The sequence below is a fragment of the Cervus elaphus genome, chromosome 2 (genome assembly GCF_910594005.1).
Source record: "Cervus elaphus chromosome 2, mCerEla1.1, whole genome shotgun sequence".
Classification (NCBI taxonomy): Eukaryota; Metazoa; Chordata; class Mammalia; order Artiodactyla; family Cervidae; genus Cervus; species Cervus elaphus.
Genome location: NC_057816.1, coordinates 12,432,757 through 12,447,986, shown reverse-complemented (window position 1 = coordinate 12,447,986; position 15,230 = coordinate 12,432,757).

Here is a 15,230-nt window from a genome sequence, read left to right as displayed (position 1 = left end):
TGCAACACTTGTTTCAGGGGGCCCAGGGTACACAGAGCCTTCAGCCTTTCTGAGCTTCCTCCTCTGGAGCTACAAACTCTTTGCTTGGAGCTGCCATGGTTAGGCACTTTTGCTGTGGAAGCATCCGTTCTTTCCACCTGGAGGCCCTCAATAGATGCCTCAGCTGAGACAGCAGGGGTCAGAGGTTGATTTCCTTTCAGATTGACTGGTTTCATCCCCTTGTTGTATAAGGGACTCTCAAGAATCTTCTCAAGCACCACAATTCAGAAGCTCAATTCTTTGGCATTCACCCTGTCTTATGGTCCAGATCTCACATCTGTACATGATTACTGGAAAAACCATAGCTTTGACACTGAAGACCTCTGTAGCAATGTGTGTCTCTGCTTTTTAATACACTGTGCAGGCTTTTCATAGCATTTCTTCCTTCCAAGGAGCAAGTGTGTTTTAAGTTTGTGGCTGCGAACAAGGTCCATAGTGATTTTGGAGCCCAAGAAAATAAAATCTGCCACCGTTTCCACTTTTCCCTCATTGATATGCCATGAAGTGGTGGGGCTGGATGCCATGAATGGGGAGTATCGTTTTGTGAATAGTTTTTTGAATCTTGAGTTTTAAGCCAGTATTTTCATCTCCTCTCCTCATTGAGAGGGTCTTTAGTTCTTTGCTTTCTGCTATTAGGATGGTGTCATCTTCATATCTGTGGATGTTGATACTTCTCCCAGCAATATTGATTCCAGCTTGGAATTATCCAGACTAGCATATTGAGTGATGCATCCTACATATAAGTTAAATAACCAGAGTGACAAACTACACCTTGTCATGCTCCTTTCCCAATTTTAAATCTTTCAGTTGTTCCGTGTCTGATTCTAACTGCTGCTTTTTGACCTACATACAGACTTTTTTAGGAGAAAGGTATGACATAATACTCCCATTTCTTTAAGAATTTTCCACAGTTTGTTCTGGTCCACACAGTGAAAGGCTTTAGCATGGTCAATGAAGCAGATGAAAATGTATTTCTGGGATTCCCTTGCTTTTTCTACAATCCAATGGATGTTGGCAATTTGATCTCTGGTTCCTCAAACTAGTTTGTACATCTGGAAGTTCTCAGTTCATGTACTGTAGAAGCTTAGCTTGAAGGATTTTGAGCATTACCTTGCTAGCAAGTGAGATGAGCGCAATTGCATGATAGGTTGAACATTCTTTGAAATTGCCTTTCTTTTGGATTGAAATGAAAATTGACCTTTTCCAGCAGTGTGGACATGGTGGAGTTTTCCAAATTTGCTGACATATTGAATGCAGCACTTTTACAGCCTCATTCTATAGGATTTTTAAACAACTCAGCTGGAATTCCATCACCTTCCCTAGCTTTGCTTGTAGTGATGCTTCCTAAGGCCCACTTGACTTCGTTCTCTAGTATATCTGGCTTTATGTGAGTGACCCCAGCATCTTCCCTATCCCAGTCATTATGACCATTTTTGTGTAGTTCTTCTGTGCATTCTTGCCACCTCTTCTTAATCTATCTGCTTCTGTGAGGTCATTGAGTTTTCTGTCCTTTATTGTGCCCAAGTTTGCATGATGTGATCCTCTGGTATCTAGAATTTTCTTGAAGAGATCCATATTCTACAATTCTGTTGTATTCCAGTAATTCTTGCACTATTCACTTATGAGGACTTTTCTTATCTCTCCTTGCTATTCATTCCAGTGAATGCTATTCACTGGAAGTCTGCATTCCATTGGGTGTATCTTTCCCTTTCTCCTTTGCTGTTCACTTCTCTTATTTTCTCAGCTGTTTTTAAGACCTCCTCAGGCAACCACTTTGCCTACTCACTTTTGTTTTTCATGGGGATGGTTTTGGTGACCACCTCCCGTACAGTGTTACAAACCTCCATCCATAGTTCTTCAGGCTACCAGACCTAATCCCTTGAATCTTTTTTTCATCTCCCCTATAAAATCATAAGGGATTTGATTCTGGTCATAGTTGAATTTTCTAATGGTTTTCCTTACTTTATTCAATTTAAGCCTGAATATTGCTTGCTTCTGCCTAAGCATTGGTTGCAGATCACCACCCACCACTCCCAGTGGGTGTGGAGCAAAAACACACAATTTGACAACTGTTACCCTGGGTTTGTGCTTGGCTTTTCACATACTTAGCTGTGTGACCTTGATCAAGTCCCTTAACCTCAGTTTTCTCATCTGGAGAATGGGCAGCATGATGATAATCCCACCTTCTAGGTTGCATGTGTGCCTGCAAAGAACAAGTGGCCCTAAAAGAGCTCTCTGGGTTTCTGAGTCTGGAACAAATATGAATTATTCTGCCACCTGGGGAGAAGGAAATCTTCTGTTTAGAAGTTATGGCTGCCATCTCCAAGGCTAAATATAGACTCAAGCCAAATGACCTCTATTTCTGAACCATGACACAGAACTCTGACTGAGCCGATGCTTCAGTTTTTTGGGTTCCCAAAAGAGCTAATGATTACTGGCTCAGATTAATCCCTTCCTCAGCCTTACCAGTCAGCCTTTCCTTGTCAACTACTTCTCCCCTGAAATCACACTGAAAGGAAAGCCAAAAAGGCTCTTGGTCTCTTGTCAGTTTCCCAAATCTCCAGAGTAGCAACAAGTATCTCTTATAGCTACTTGACATAGCATCTACTATGGCAACCTGTACAGTCCAATCTCAGCCTGTTAAATGAAACTGCCCCCATTTAGCCCCTCGTGTTTAAATCACCTACAGTTGTCTTAGAAACCTTCCTATGCTTGCTGTTTAACAACAAAATATGTGTGGACCTCATCTAGTTTTCTTTCCCAAGCATGATTCCAACCATGCAGTGAAGTAACCAGACACTGACTCATCTAACTACCCACAGGAATTGACAAAAGCAAACAAATCATCATGCATTTCTCGATTGCCCCACAACAGCACTGAAGTGATCTGCTGAAACAATCTGATACATTGGTATGTACACTCCATAAGGGACAATTTTTCTGGATTCGTTTTCCACCTGGTGCAGAATGTTTACCACATGCCTCGTCCTCCAGCAGCTGGTCACCTGGTTTTTGCAGACTCAGCCCAATCCATATCCCTTCCACATCCCTCACAAAATCTATAGAACAAACTCAGCCAAAGTTCTCACTCTTGTAGAATACAGTTTTTTTGTTTTGTTTTGTTTTTTTCAGAAAACAATGTTTAGTTACACATTCAAAATCTTGTACTCCTTGTCTTGGATTCAAGGACCTGCACCAGAGGATGGGAAGCCTCCCCTTCCACCTAAATCTTTCACCATTCCCACCAGGGCCACAGGATTGACTGGACCCTCTGTTCTCATTGGTATTGTTCAGTTGCTAAGTCATGTCTGACTCTATGTGATTACATGTAAGGAAACAGAAAAGGTTTCCCTGGCTTTCACTGTTTTGTGGAGTTTCCTCAAACTCATGTCCATTGAGTGAGTGATGCTGAATCACCATTTCATCCTTTTGACCCCTCTCCTTCTGCCCACAAAATTTCCAGGATCAGGGTCTTTTCCAATGAGTTGGCTCTTCACATCAGGTGGCCTAAGTGTTGGAGCTTCATCTTCAACATCAGTCCTTCCATTGATTATTGCTCTACCACTTCCAAAACAAAACTCATGTTTCCAATCACTGAACAATATTGAGCATTGATAAAGTTTAATCAAACAGGGATCTTGTCCTCTGGGAAATCCCAGCACTGCCGCCCTGTCTTTCTCTTACCATTCTCTTCACCTGGCATGGAATTGCTTCCCTACAGCTTCTCCAGCTTTAAAAGGCCTGCTGACCCATCATTGTCAGCCAGCCATGAATTGATCCTTCTACCTTCCCCAAAGACTTCTGCCTGCTCCCTGATGTCCTCTGTACATCAGTTCAGTTCAGTCTGTCAGTCATGTCCAACTCTTTGCTATATCATGCGGTGCAGCATGCCAGGTTTCCCTGTCCATCAAAAACTCCCATAGCTTGCTCAAACTCAGGTTCATCAAGTCGGTGATGCCACCCAACAACTTCGTCTTCTATCTTCCCCTTTGCCTCCTGCCTTTAAACTTTCCCTGCATCTGGGACTTTTCTAATGAGTCAGTTCTTCTCATCAATGGCCAAAGTATTGGAAGTTCAGCTTCAGCAACGGTCCTTACAAAGAATATTCAGGACAGATTTCATTTAAGATTGACTGGTTGGATCTCCTTGAGGTCCAAGGGACTCTCAAGAGTCTGGGCCAACACCACAGTTCAAAAGCATTAATTCTTTGGTGCTCAGCTTTCTTTATGGTCCAACTCTCACATCCAGTCACGACTTCTAGCAAAACCATAGCTTTGACTATACAGACCTTTGCTGGTAAAGTAATGTCTCTGCTTTTTAGTATGCTGTCAGGTTTTTCATAGCTTTTCTCCAAGGAGCAAGCATCTCTTTTTTCACAGCTGCAGTCACTATCTACAGTGATTTTGGAGCCCAGGAAAATAAAGGCTGTCACTGTTTTCAGTGTTTATCCAGGTTTTTGTCATGAAGTGATGGAACTGGATGCCGTGATCTTCATTTTTTGATCTGTACATGCCACATCAAGACCATCCCCAGGAAAAAGAAGTGCAAAAAGGCAAAATGGGTGTCTGACGAGGCCTTACAAAATCTTAGAAAAGAAGAGAAGGAAAAGGTAAAGGAGAAAACAAAGACATACCCATCTGAATGCAGAATTCCAAAGAATAGCAAGAAGAGATTAAAAATTTAAAAAAAGCCTTCCTAAGTGATCAAGGCAAAGAAATAGAGGAAAATATTAGAATGGTAAATACCAGAGATCTCTTCAAGAAAATTAGAGATAGGGAGGGAACATTTTAGGCAACGATGGGCACAATAAAAGTGAGAAATGATATGGACCTAACAGAAGAAGAATATATTAAGAAGAGGCTGAAATAATACATAGAAGAACTGTCCAAAAAAGACGTTAATGACCCAGGTAACCATGATGGTGTAATCACTCACCTAGCGCTAGACATCCTGAAATGCGAAGTCAAATGGGCCTTCAGAAGCATCATTATCAGCAAAGCTAGTTGAGGTGATGGGATTGCAGTAGAGCTATATCAGATCCTAAAAGATGATGCTGTGAAAGTGCCGCACTATATGCCAACTAATTTGGAAAACTCAGCAGTGGCCACAGGACTGGAAAGTTCATTTTCATTCCAATCCCAAAGAAAGGTGATTTCAAAGAATGCTCAGCTACCACACAGTTGCACTCATCTCACATGCTATCAAAGTAATTTCTCCAAGCAAATCTTTAATGCTACATAAACTGTGAAATTCCATATGTTCAAGCTGGATTTAGAAAAGGCAGAGGAACCAGAAATCAAATTGCCAAAATCCTTTGGATCATGGAAAAAACAAGAGAATTCTAGAAAAACACCTACTTCTGCTGTTTTGACCGTGCAAAAGCCTTTGACTGTGTGGATCACAACATACTGCAGAAAACTTCCAGAGATGTGAATACCAGACCATCTTACCTGCCTTTTGAGAAATCTGTATGCAGGTCAAGAAGCAACAGTTAGAACTGAACATGGAACAATGAACTGGTTCCAAATCGGGAAACCAGTAGGTAAAGGCTGTATATTGTCACCTTGCTTATTTAACTTGTATGCAGAGTACATCATGCCAACTGGATGAAGTAGAAGCTGAAATCAAGATTGCTGGGAGAAATATCAATAACCTTAGATATGCAGAAGACAACACTCTCACTGCAGACATTGAAATGGAACTGAAGAACCTCTTGATGAAAGTGAAAAAGGAGGGTGAAAATCTGGTTTAAACTGGACATTCAGAAAATGAAGATCATGGCATTTGGTCCCATCATTTCATGACAAATAGATGGCAAAACAATGAAACAGTGAGAGATTTATTTTTGGGGGCTTCAAAATTACTGCAGATGATAACTTCAGCCATGAAATTAAAAGGGGCTTGCTTGTTTGAAGAAAATCTATGACAAACCTATACAAATTTTTTAAAAGCAGAGACATTACTTTGCTGAAAAAGTTCAGTATAACCAAAGCTATGATTTTTCCGGTTGTCATGTATGGATGTGACAGTTGGACCATAAAAAATGGTGAGCAATGAAGAATTGATGGTTTTGAACTGTGGTGTTGGACAAGACTCTTGAGCATCCCTTGGACTGTAAGGAGATACAACCAGTCAATCCTAAAGGAAATCAATCCTGAACATTCATTGGAAGGACTGATGCTGAAATTGAACCTCCAATAATTTGGCCAATGGATGTGAAGAACTGACTCATTAGAAAAGACCCTGTTACTGGGTAAGATTGAAGGCAGGAGGAGAAAAGGATGACAGAGGATGAGATGGTTGGATGGCATCATTGACTTGATGGACATGAGCTTGCCCAAGCTCCAGGAGTTGGTGAAGAACAGCAAGCCTTCAAAAATGCAATTGTTTCCAAGAAATTAAGAGTGTTTGCAAACAGTGAAAGGAAAAATTTATAAAAATTAAAAAATATCCAGCATCCAAAGGGTAAAAGTGATTACAGCCACAATCCAATTTAAAATTTCCATATAAATTGTGAAAGTATTCGTCCTAGTTTCATCTCAATATTGTAAAGTAATTATCCTCTGATTAAGATAAATAAATAAACTTAAGAAGAAAAAAATCCAAATGTGTAAAGAAGCAAGAAAATACCCATAATGAGTGAAAAATCAGTTAGTGAAAACACAGGTAAAATATACATCACATAATTAGCAAGAAAGGACATTAAGATGCTTCCTACATCAATAATCCTTATATTCATGAAGCTGAAGAATATTGAGTATGTTAAATAGAGAAATGTAAAATAAAAAGGAAAGACTGTGGGAAGAAGTAATTGTGCATCAGAGAGCTTAGAAACAGCTTTAAGAGTGCTAAAATATATGTAAATGGAATCCCACAGGAAGTGAAAGACAGGAGAATAGAGGAAAGAACTTCATAATTACTGGCTGAAAAATTTCCAGATATCATGAAAGCTTTAAACCCGTTAACACAGAAGCACAATTAATTCAAGGACAAGAAATATGACAACCAATAAAAGGCATATCATAATTCATTGTTTAAAATAATCAATCAAAAGAATGTAACCAGAAGGGAAAACAGAAATAGCAGAACAAAAATGGGAATGACAGCCGATTAGGAATGTGAAACAACGTTACCCAGAGGACACTGGCACCACATCTTAAAATACTGAAAGAAATATAATTGACTCAGAATTCTATAGCCAAGAAAAATATATATCAAAAACAAGATAAAATACTTTCTCAGACATACAACAACTACAAGACTGCATCACCACCAACACACCAATGTAATAAATGTTTTTTTAAAGGTCTCAAGTCAGAATGAATTTAAAACGAAGTGGAAATCTGGATCTGCAGGGGAATGAATAGTACCCAAAATGATAAACATGTAATATGTGTTAAAAGATAAATATAGATATTTCCTTGGTGGTCCAATGGTTAGGGAATTGCTTTGCATTGCATGGGATGCTGGTTTGTTCCTTTGCCAGAGAACTAAGATCCCACATACCACTAAGTAACTAAGTCTGCATATCTCAAATAGAGTTTACATGCTGCAAGTACTGAGCTTGACCTGCTCAAATAGAGAATCCCTTCCACAAAGAAGACCTGCATTCCACACTAAGAACCAATACAGTCAAAGAAATGACAAATAAATAAATAATTTAATAATTATTAATAATTATCATAATTAATAATGATAGATGGGAAAGTTAAAGGTGCATACCATGGATCTTAAAACTACTTAAAATATGGTTATATTTAATAAAGTGACACAGGATATAAGAGGGAATCATAGAAACTACTCAGTCACAAAGAAGTCAGGGATAGAAAGAGAGGTGGCAAGAAAGAACATGGGATAAATTGAAGATAAAGAGCAAGATGATAGAATTAAACCCAACTAGAGTTAACCCCTCAGATGTGAACCCAGACTGAAGATATAACCCAGGCCCCAGACGACAGCAGATCCCCATACACTGCACTCTGAAGCCGAAACAGAGCCTTCCAGTCTCCAGGGCACCATGTGCCTGGGCACAGAAGAGCCCCAAAGGTTTATATAGGACAGTAAATTAGAAGTCTTCCATCATACAAAGTATAGGCCCTGTTTATAAAGAAATTGCATTAGAAATCAATGTTCACTGGACAAAAGAAGAACTAGGTGATAGTATAGTGTGGACCTTCCCTCTTATACTACTCTAATTCTTCTCAGGAGGGAGCAGATAAATTGACAGGACTTAGGTCTCTTCAATACTAGACATACTTGACCTGGGATACAGGTTTGATTTTCACAGTTCAGTCTCCACTCTCTTCTCCTCTCTTGCACACCCTGGGCAACAGGGACTGCTCGTCTAAACCACCGCTCAATCACTACAGACAAATCCAGATGATATTTGCCAAGTCTTTCACATAAACCAGTGACAACTTGTTTCCTCCTATTTCACACTCTTGGCTCTTTTCAACATACCATGGCTCTTGCTCTACATCCTGGGATCCTGGTCCTCTGTCACTTGCAACCGTGTTCCCATACACTGGGCCTCAATTATACCCATTGAAATTCCTATTTAGAGTGGCCATAATACATGGAAAAAGGGAAAGAACAGGCAGATCCTTACTCTCATCTCTTGTTCCTTCACTACATACATTCACTGAAAGCATGTGTAACAAGTCTGTTACATACAGACCTTCAAGTTGAAAACTTTCAAACATGTAAAAATGCAACTGAATGTGCAATCACATCAGTTATTTCACAGATCTGACACATTGTCGTGGGCACATCCCAGACAAGTGGGTGTGCTTTGCGTATTTTATTGTACAGAAGTGTATGGAGGACAATAGTGCAGTGTTTTTATTTCAAGCCTACGCTGTCTGGATGGAAGCATAAATGCAGTGGTGATGTAGATGGTACTAGCACTCTACTTTTAAAGGTGTGCTTAGTTGCTCAGCTGCGTCCAACTTTGGCAACATATGGATTGTAGTCCACCAGGCTCCTCTTGCCATGGGGATTCTCCAGACAAAAATACTGGAGAGGGTTGCCATACTCTCTCTAGGTATTGCAAGATTAAATATGTTTGTTATATTGTTTGTGTTTGTTATTTTATGCATTACTTGCGTAAATAGTATCATAAAGCTATTAAACTACTGTTTTAATACATAAGCAATTGTCTTAGTTGGCTACCTAAGTAACTTTCCTGGACTTATGAAGAAATTGGGATTTTTGAGGACCCTTTTGAAATGTAACTTGTTCATATAAAGGGGACTTATTGTTCTGCTAAGACCTGTGGTGCAAAAGTGAACGCATCCCCTCCAGGGCCAAGAAAGTCACATTCTTGGTTAGGATTTTAGAGGAAACATGAGATCTCCATAGTTCTAGCCATCTCAGTCCTTCAAAAGACCTTGATCAGCACAAAAAAATACTAAAGTAGAAATAGTCATTGTGTTTCTACCCACTTCTAGAAAGTATTGCTAACTCCTCAGCTCTGGACCTTGCAATGCTGGTGGACTAGACGGAGAAGTGATGTGAACAGAAATAAGGAAGGTGAGACAGGTAGGCCAGAATGTGAGGTAACAAAGACAAGGTATTTAGAAGCTGAAGAATTGAGAGAGATTTGGGACCTGAGTGGGAAAAGCAGTTTTCAGAACAAATTGGGTCATGTGGTATGTATAATCCTCACTTCAGTCCTTAGAAGATCTCTACTGACCAGTCTGTCTCTTATCTGGAGCACAGTTCAGATCCATCTAACTGTTTCCCATCGTTTCTCCTTCCTCCTGGCTCCCACACTGCCCAGCCATTCAGTCTCATCCATTCAGAAAAGGTTTTTTCTTTAAGGCAGGCACTTGTGGCTACCTACAAAATGATCTATTCTCTGCTTCTCTTTCAAAACTGAAAATGGTTTGTTATATAGTTATGAGCCCAGGAACTACAGGATTGCATTTCCTGCCCACCCATGCTCTTTGTCATGATCAGTGAATTTGAGATGCAAGCAGATGTAGAAGAGGGATTTCTTGGAAGACTGCTTTCAAGGAGCTCATTTAGCTGAGAGATGAGACTCTTCCCTTCCACACCTATTTCCTAACTGTTGTCTGGAGTTTAGTTGAGATGACTTGAACTCCTGTAGTTGTATTGGCCAATCATGTAAACTTGGAGATGGATACCACCCAGGCTTGGCTGGCCCACCTCCAGCTTTGTTTCAGAGGGAGAGAAAAATCAAGTTTATCTTGCTAAAATTATGGTTGTTTTAGTTTTTTGCAATGTGCATCCAAATTTAATCCTGATATTACTATGTGTATAATATGATACAGCCTTATTATTTTGTTGGGTTTAGTGAATATATTTATATTTTACATTTCTCTTTTTTTTATTTTATAAATTGATTCATAACAGAGAAGACAATGGCACCCAACTCCAGTATTCTTGCCTGGAAAATCCCATGGACGGAGGAGCCTGGTGGCCTACAATCCATGGGGTCCCTAAGATTTGGACATGACTGAGTGACTTCACTTTCACTTTTCTCTTTCATGCATTGGAGAAGGAAATGGTAACCCACTCAAGTGTTGTTGCCTGGAAAATCCCAGGGATGGGGAGCCTGGAGGGCTGCCATCTATGGGGTTCCACAGAGTCAGACACGATTGAAGTGACATAGCAGCAGCAGCAGCAGCATACCTAAATTGTATAAATGCAAAATTATGATTACAAGCATGCTTTCCTATAGATTTTGCACTTTTATACTTTCTTATCTTCTTTCCTTTCTTGTTCTCTACATATTTGTAGAGCCTGGGCCATTTCCTCTCTTATAACCTCATCCATATCCATATCTGCAGACCAAAACAGACAGAGAGATTTGTGGGGAGAATCAAAGAAGAAAGAATTACAGAGACATGAATGAAGGACGGTGGCCCTTGTTACTCATCATGAATGCTCTGTAGTAGGATCACATTACCCTGCCCTTCTGTGAACCCACCACCCCAGGTTTGCCATGACCATGGAAGATACTTCTGCCAGTGGAATTTGAGTAGAGTTGATAAGTCACTTCCAAATGGAAAAATTATTTTCTGTCCCATGAGCTGGGATGCAAATATAATGACAGGAGCTGGAGTAGCCATTTTAGACCAGAGGTAAGTAGCACAGGTGGAAGATGTGACAAGAAAGAAGTGGGTCCCCATCTCTCTGGAGAGACCTGCACTACCATTATATGAAAGATAATTGAAATTGTATTCTGTTTAACACAATGGTATTTAGGGTTTGATTACAGTAGTTGAACCTATAACCTAACACTCATAATAGAATAACTGATCTTTGTGTTAGCCTTGTCTTGACATTAGAGTCTGAATGAGACAAGATCTACTGATGTATACTTACAAGTGACAGCCTTTTAAGTCACTTGAAAGGGCAGTCAAATGACAGCCTTGCCCTCTGGAAGCTGTGGTCTAGTGTGGGTTTCAGAAACTCAAACAAGAACAAAGCCACATGGCAGGATAGTCAAGATGCTGTAGGAACACTTGGGAGGGGAACCTAAACCAGTCCTGATCTCAGGAGGTTGCTTGAAGCAGGGGACAATCCTCTATCAGTCTTCTCATCAATCAGCCATGGTGCCAAGATTCAAGTAAAAGTGATACATTTAAAATTCCTTTCAGAAGAGACACGTGCACCCCAATGTTCACTGCAGCACTGTTTATAATAGCCAGGACAAGGAAGCAACCTAGATGCCCATCAGCAGATGAATGGATAAGAAAGCTGTGGTACATATACACCATGGAATATTACTCAGCCTTTAAAAAGAATTCATTTGAATCAGTTCTAATGAGATGGATGAAACTGGAGCCCATTATACAGAGTGAAATACGCCAGAAAGATAAAGAACATTACAGCATACTAACACATATATATGGAATTTAGAAAGAGGGTAACGATAACCCTATATGCAAAACAGAAAAAGAGACACAGAAGTACAGAACAGACTTTTGAACTCTGTGGGAGAAGGTGAGGGTGGGATGTTTTGAAAGAACAGCATGTATATTATCTATTGTGAAACAGATCACCAGCCCAGGTGGGATGCATGAGACAAGTGCTTGGGCCTGGTGCACTGGGAAGAGCCAGAGGAATCGGGTGGAGAGGGAGGTGGGAAGGGGGATCAGGAGGGGGAATACGTGTAAATCTATGGCTGATTCATATCAGTGTATGACAAAACCCACTGAAAAAAATAAATAAATAAATAAAGGAGAAAATAAAATAAAATAAAATTCCTTTCAGATTGTTTTCCCTTTTGATCCAGTGCTTAAGATATGTGTTTGAGATCTGGTTTAGGAAGATTGCAACTGGCCCAGGGCAACTAAGCTGGTGGGCCACAACTTCTGAGCTTCAGCACCCTAGAACCTGTGATCTGCTCAAGAGAAGCACAGGATTGAAAACAAGTGCAATTACAGAGTAGCCTGTACTTGCTGCAAATAGAGAAGTCCTGAGCAGCAATGAAGCCCTAGCACAGCCAAAATTAAAAACAAACAAACAAAAAAATATCCCAGAGAAACTAGTGTGGTCTCAGGGGAACCAGGACATGGCAAAGGATGAAACCAGCCTGGGTCTGAATTCATGCAAGTCGTGGAGAAGGAAGCTACAGTCAGTTTTCACATGGAATTTGGGACATAAGTTGTGCCTCAAACATGCCCCAACCCAAGGCTAGGGAGCTGGGATTTCACTCTCCTACAAACACCTCCCTCTCATCCTGCAACTACACCGGCTGGGGTCTCCAAGCCCTTGTACTAGATCTTTGAAAGACAAATGAATGGTGACACTAGAAGCCAAAGACACCAAAGCTCAGGAAAATGAAACCTCAGATCATGTCTAGATTTCTGCACCCACTCTGCCAACCCCAGCATCATATCTGGAATCCTGCGTCTCTAAAGAACAACATAGGTCTCTACAGGTAATCTTTTTTTTTTTTCTAAATTGAACTTTTAATTTATATAGGAGTATAGTGTATTTACAGTATTGTATTAATATTAGTTGTATGGGAAATTAATACCCTTATACATACACATGTATCTATTATTTCTTAGATTCTTATCCCATACAGGATATTACAGATTATTGAGCAGAATTCCTGTACTGTACAGTAGGTCTTTGTTGATTATCTATTAAATATAGTAGTATACATATATTAATCTCAAACTTTCAATTTATCCTTCTTCCACCTTGCCACTGTGGTAACTATAATTATTGTTTTGGCCGAGGGAAGTGTCTAGGCACTTTTTGAATCAGAGTCTGTGCTTGTGAGAGTGCAGTGGCCAGGGAAAGCAAACCTGAGAGACACTCATTTGAGATGATGCTAAATGTTGAGAAGGGCCTGGCCACGCAAAAAGCTGGAAGAAAAGCATTCTAGATGTGGGAAGTAGCCAATGCTAAGAACCAAGGTAACCATGCTTAATAAATGGCTACCCTTCCACTGCCAACCATTCTTCCATACTTGTAACGCGGCCTGCAGGTCAACCACCATGCCGTCATCCCATGCTTCAGCTGTGAGTTAGCAGCAATGAGCCATATCAACCTTCCCAACAAGGAAGAACCTGGGGCTATCACAAGGCTGAATCGGCTCTGGACTCAGGGATGTGTACACAAACTGGTTATCACCAGGAGCATCAGGTGCCAGGGGCACCACCAATGTCTTGACTATCTCCATGTACTTGTTCTCAGGTGTAGAAACTCCAAGGAACTGATAAAGCAAAGAAACAAGTAATCACTCTTGTTTCATCTTGCTCTGTGTGATTCCCATGGCCCTTTGACCACACTGCTCTCTCCTCCAAAACTCTTTCCTCTATTCCTTCTTCAAAGGTGGCTTGAGAATAACATCAGCCCCTGACTCTGAAGCCTTGTGGCTGAAACTCAACTCACAATCAGCTGGGAACCAAAGATATCCAGCCTTGTCCTGTATCTCTGTCCTTTTTCTCCAATGAGATTCATAAGGCAAAGTCCCTGAAAAACATAAAATTGATTGTAACCTACTTAAGGCCTTTGAATCTCCAAGATCTCTTGAAGCATCAAAGAGGGAACACATTTCCTTCATCCACACTAGTCTCAAACCCCAACTTCGCTCAGCCAGGGGTTCCCTGAGGAAACATAAGACACTTACCTAAGTTGCCAGAAGGCTGAGAACAGAATGCTTCTAGCTGTGAATGCAGGTTCATGTCACCCAGGCACCCAAGGGTCTGTGTTATGTGAATCAGGAGCAGGTGCTCTTTTGATCCTAAGTTGGGAGTGAGTCAGTCACTACCTGCAAGACTGCCTCCTTGGGTCACAACAGCTGGGCCTTCTCCACTGTGCCTTGAAAACAGAAGAAACAGCCCTGAATATTGCTTTCCTGCTGCTACATGGAGGCAGGTTTGCTGATCAAATCAGAACCAGACTTGAGGGGCAACAGAAAGGAACTTCCACTCTGGTGCTTGCAGACATCTAAGAGCTGCCCAGCAGTGGGTGCAATTGAGCTTTCACTCCTCTTGCCCTTCCTTGAAGCCTCCTAGCCTGGGAACCAGAGTTCCTGGGTCCCAAGTCTTCACTAACTTACCTGCAGCCTTAAGCTGAGTCACACACACCAGGGTTCAGTTTCCCATCTCTTGGATGAGGGAGACTGGACTTCCTCCAGAACACTTGTTCCAGACTGAAGCTCAGTGCCAATCAGTGGACAAATGCCGCAGAAGTGCCTGTTGCTGAGGATGCTGAGGCTGCCTCTGGTGGGCCGGGGCCTGTAACTGTCTGGTGATGTTCCTAGGTCCTGAGCTCAGGCCTGGGAGTAGTAGATCACTTGGCACACAGCTGCTGTGACACCAAGAACCTTAGAGGCCTTGCCCACTGGAACTTACCATCACTTGGGTTCTGTGAGATGAGATCAGGTCATTATAAGTCAGAAGTTACCAATGGGGAAGCTTGTAGATTCTTCAGTGGAAACCCAAATTAGGCTGATTAATCCTCTCTCCCACAAAACTCTGGGAACAAGATATGCCAAGGCTCTTAGACAAATTTTGTAGTGTTTTAAATACTATTTCAAATAGGTCATCTTTTGGATGACCTGCTCTCTGGCTTGGGAGGATACACACAGTTAGAGAGGAATCAAAGGGCCTCTGGGGGAGGCTGTCCATCTCCTCGTGACTCCTTGGCAGTGAGTACAGCTCTATCCCCTCCACATCTGGAGTAATAATTCCAGCAGGAAG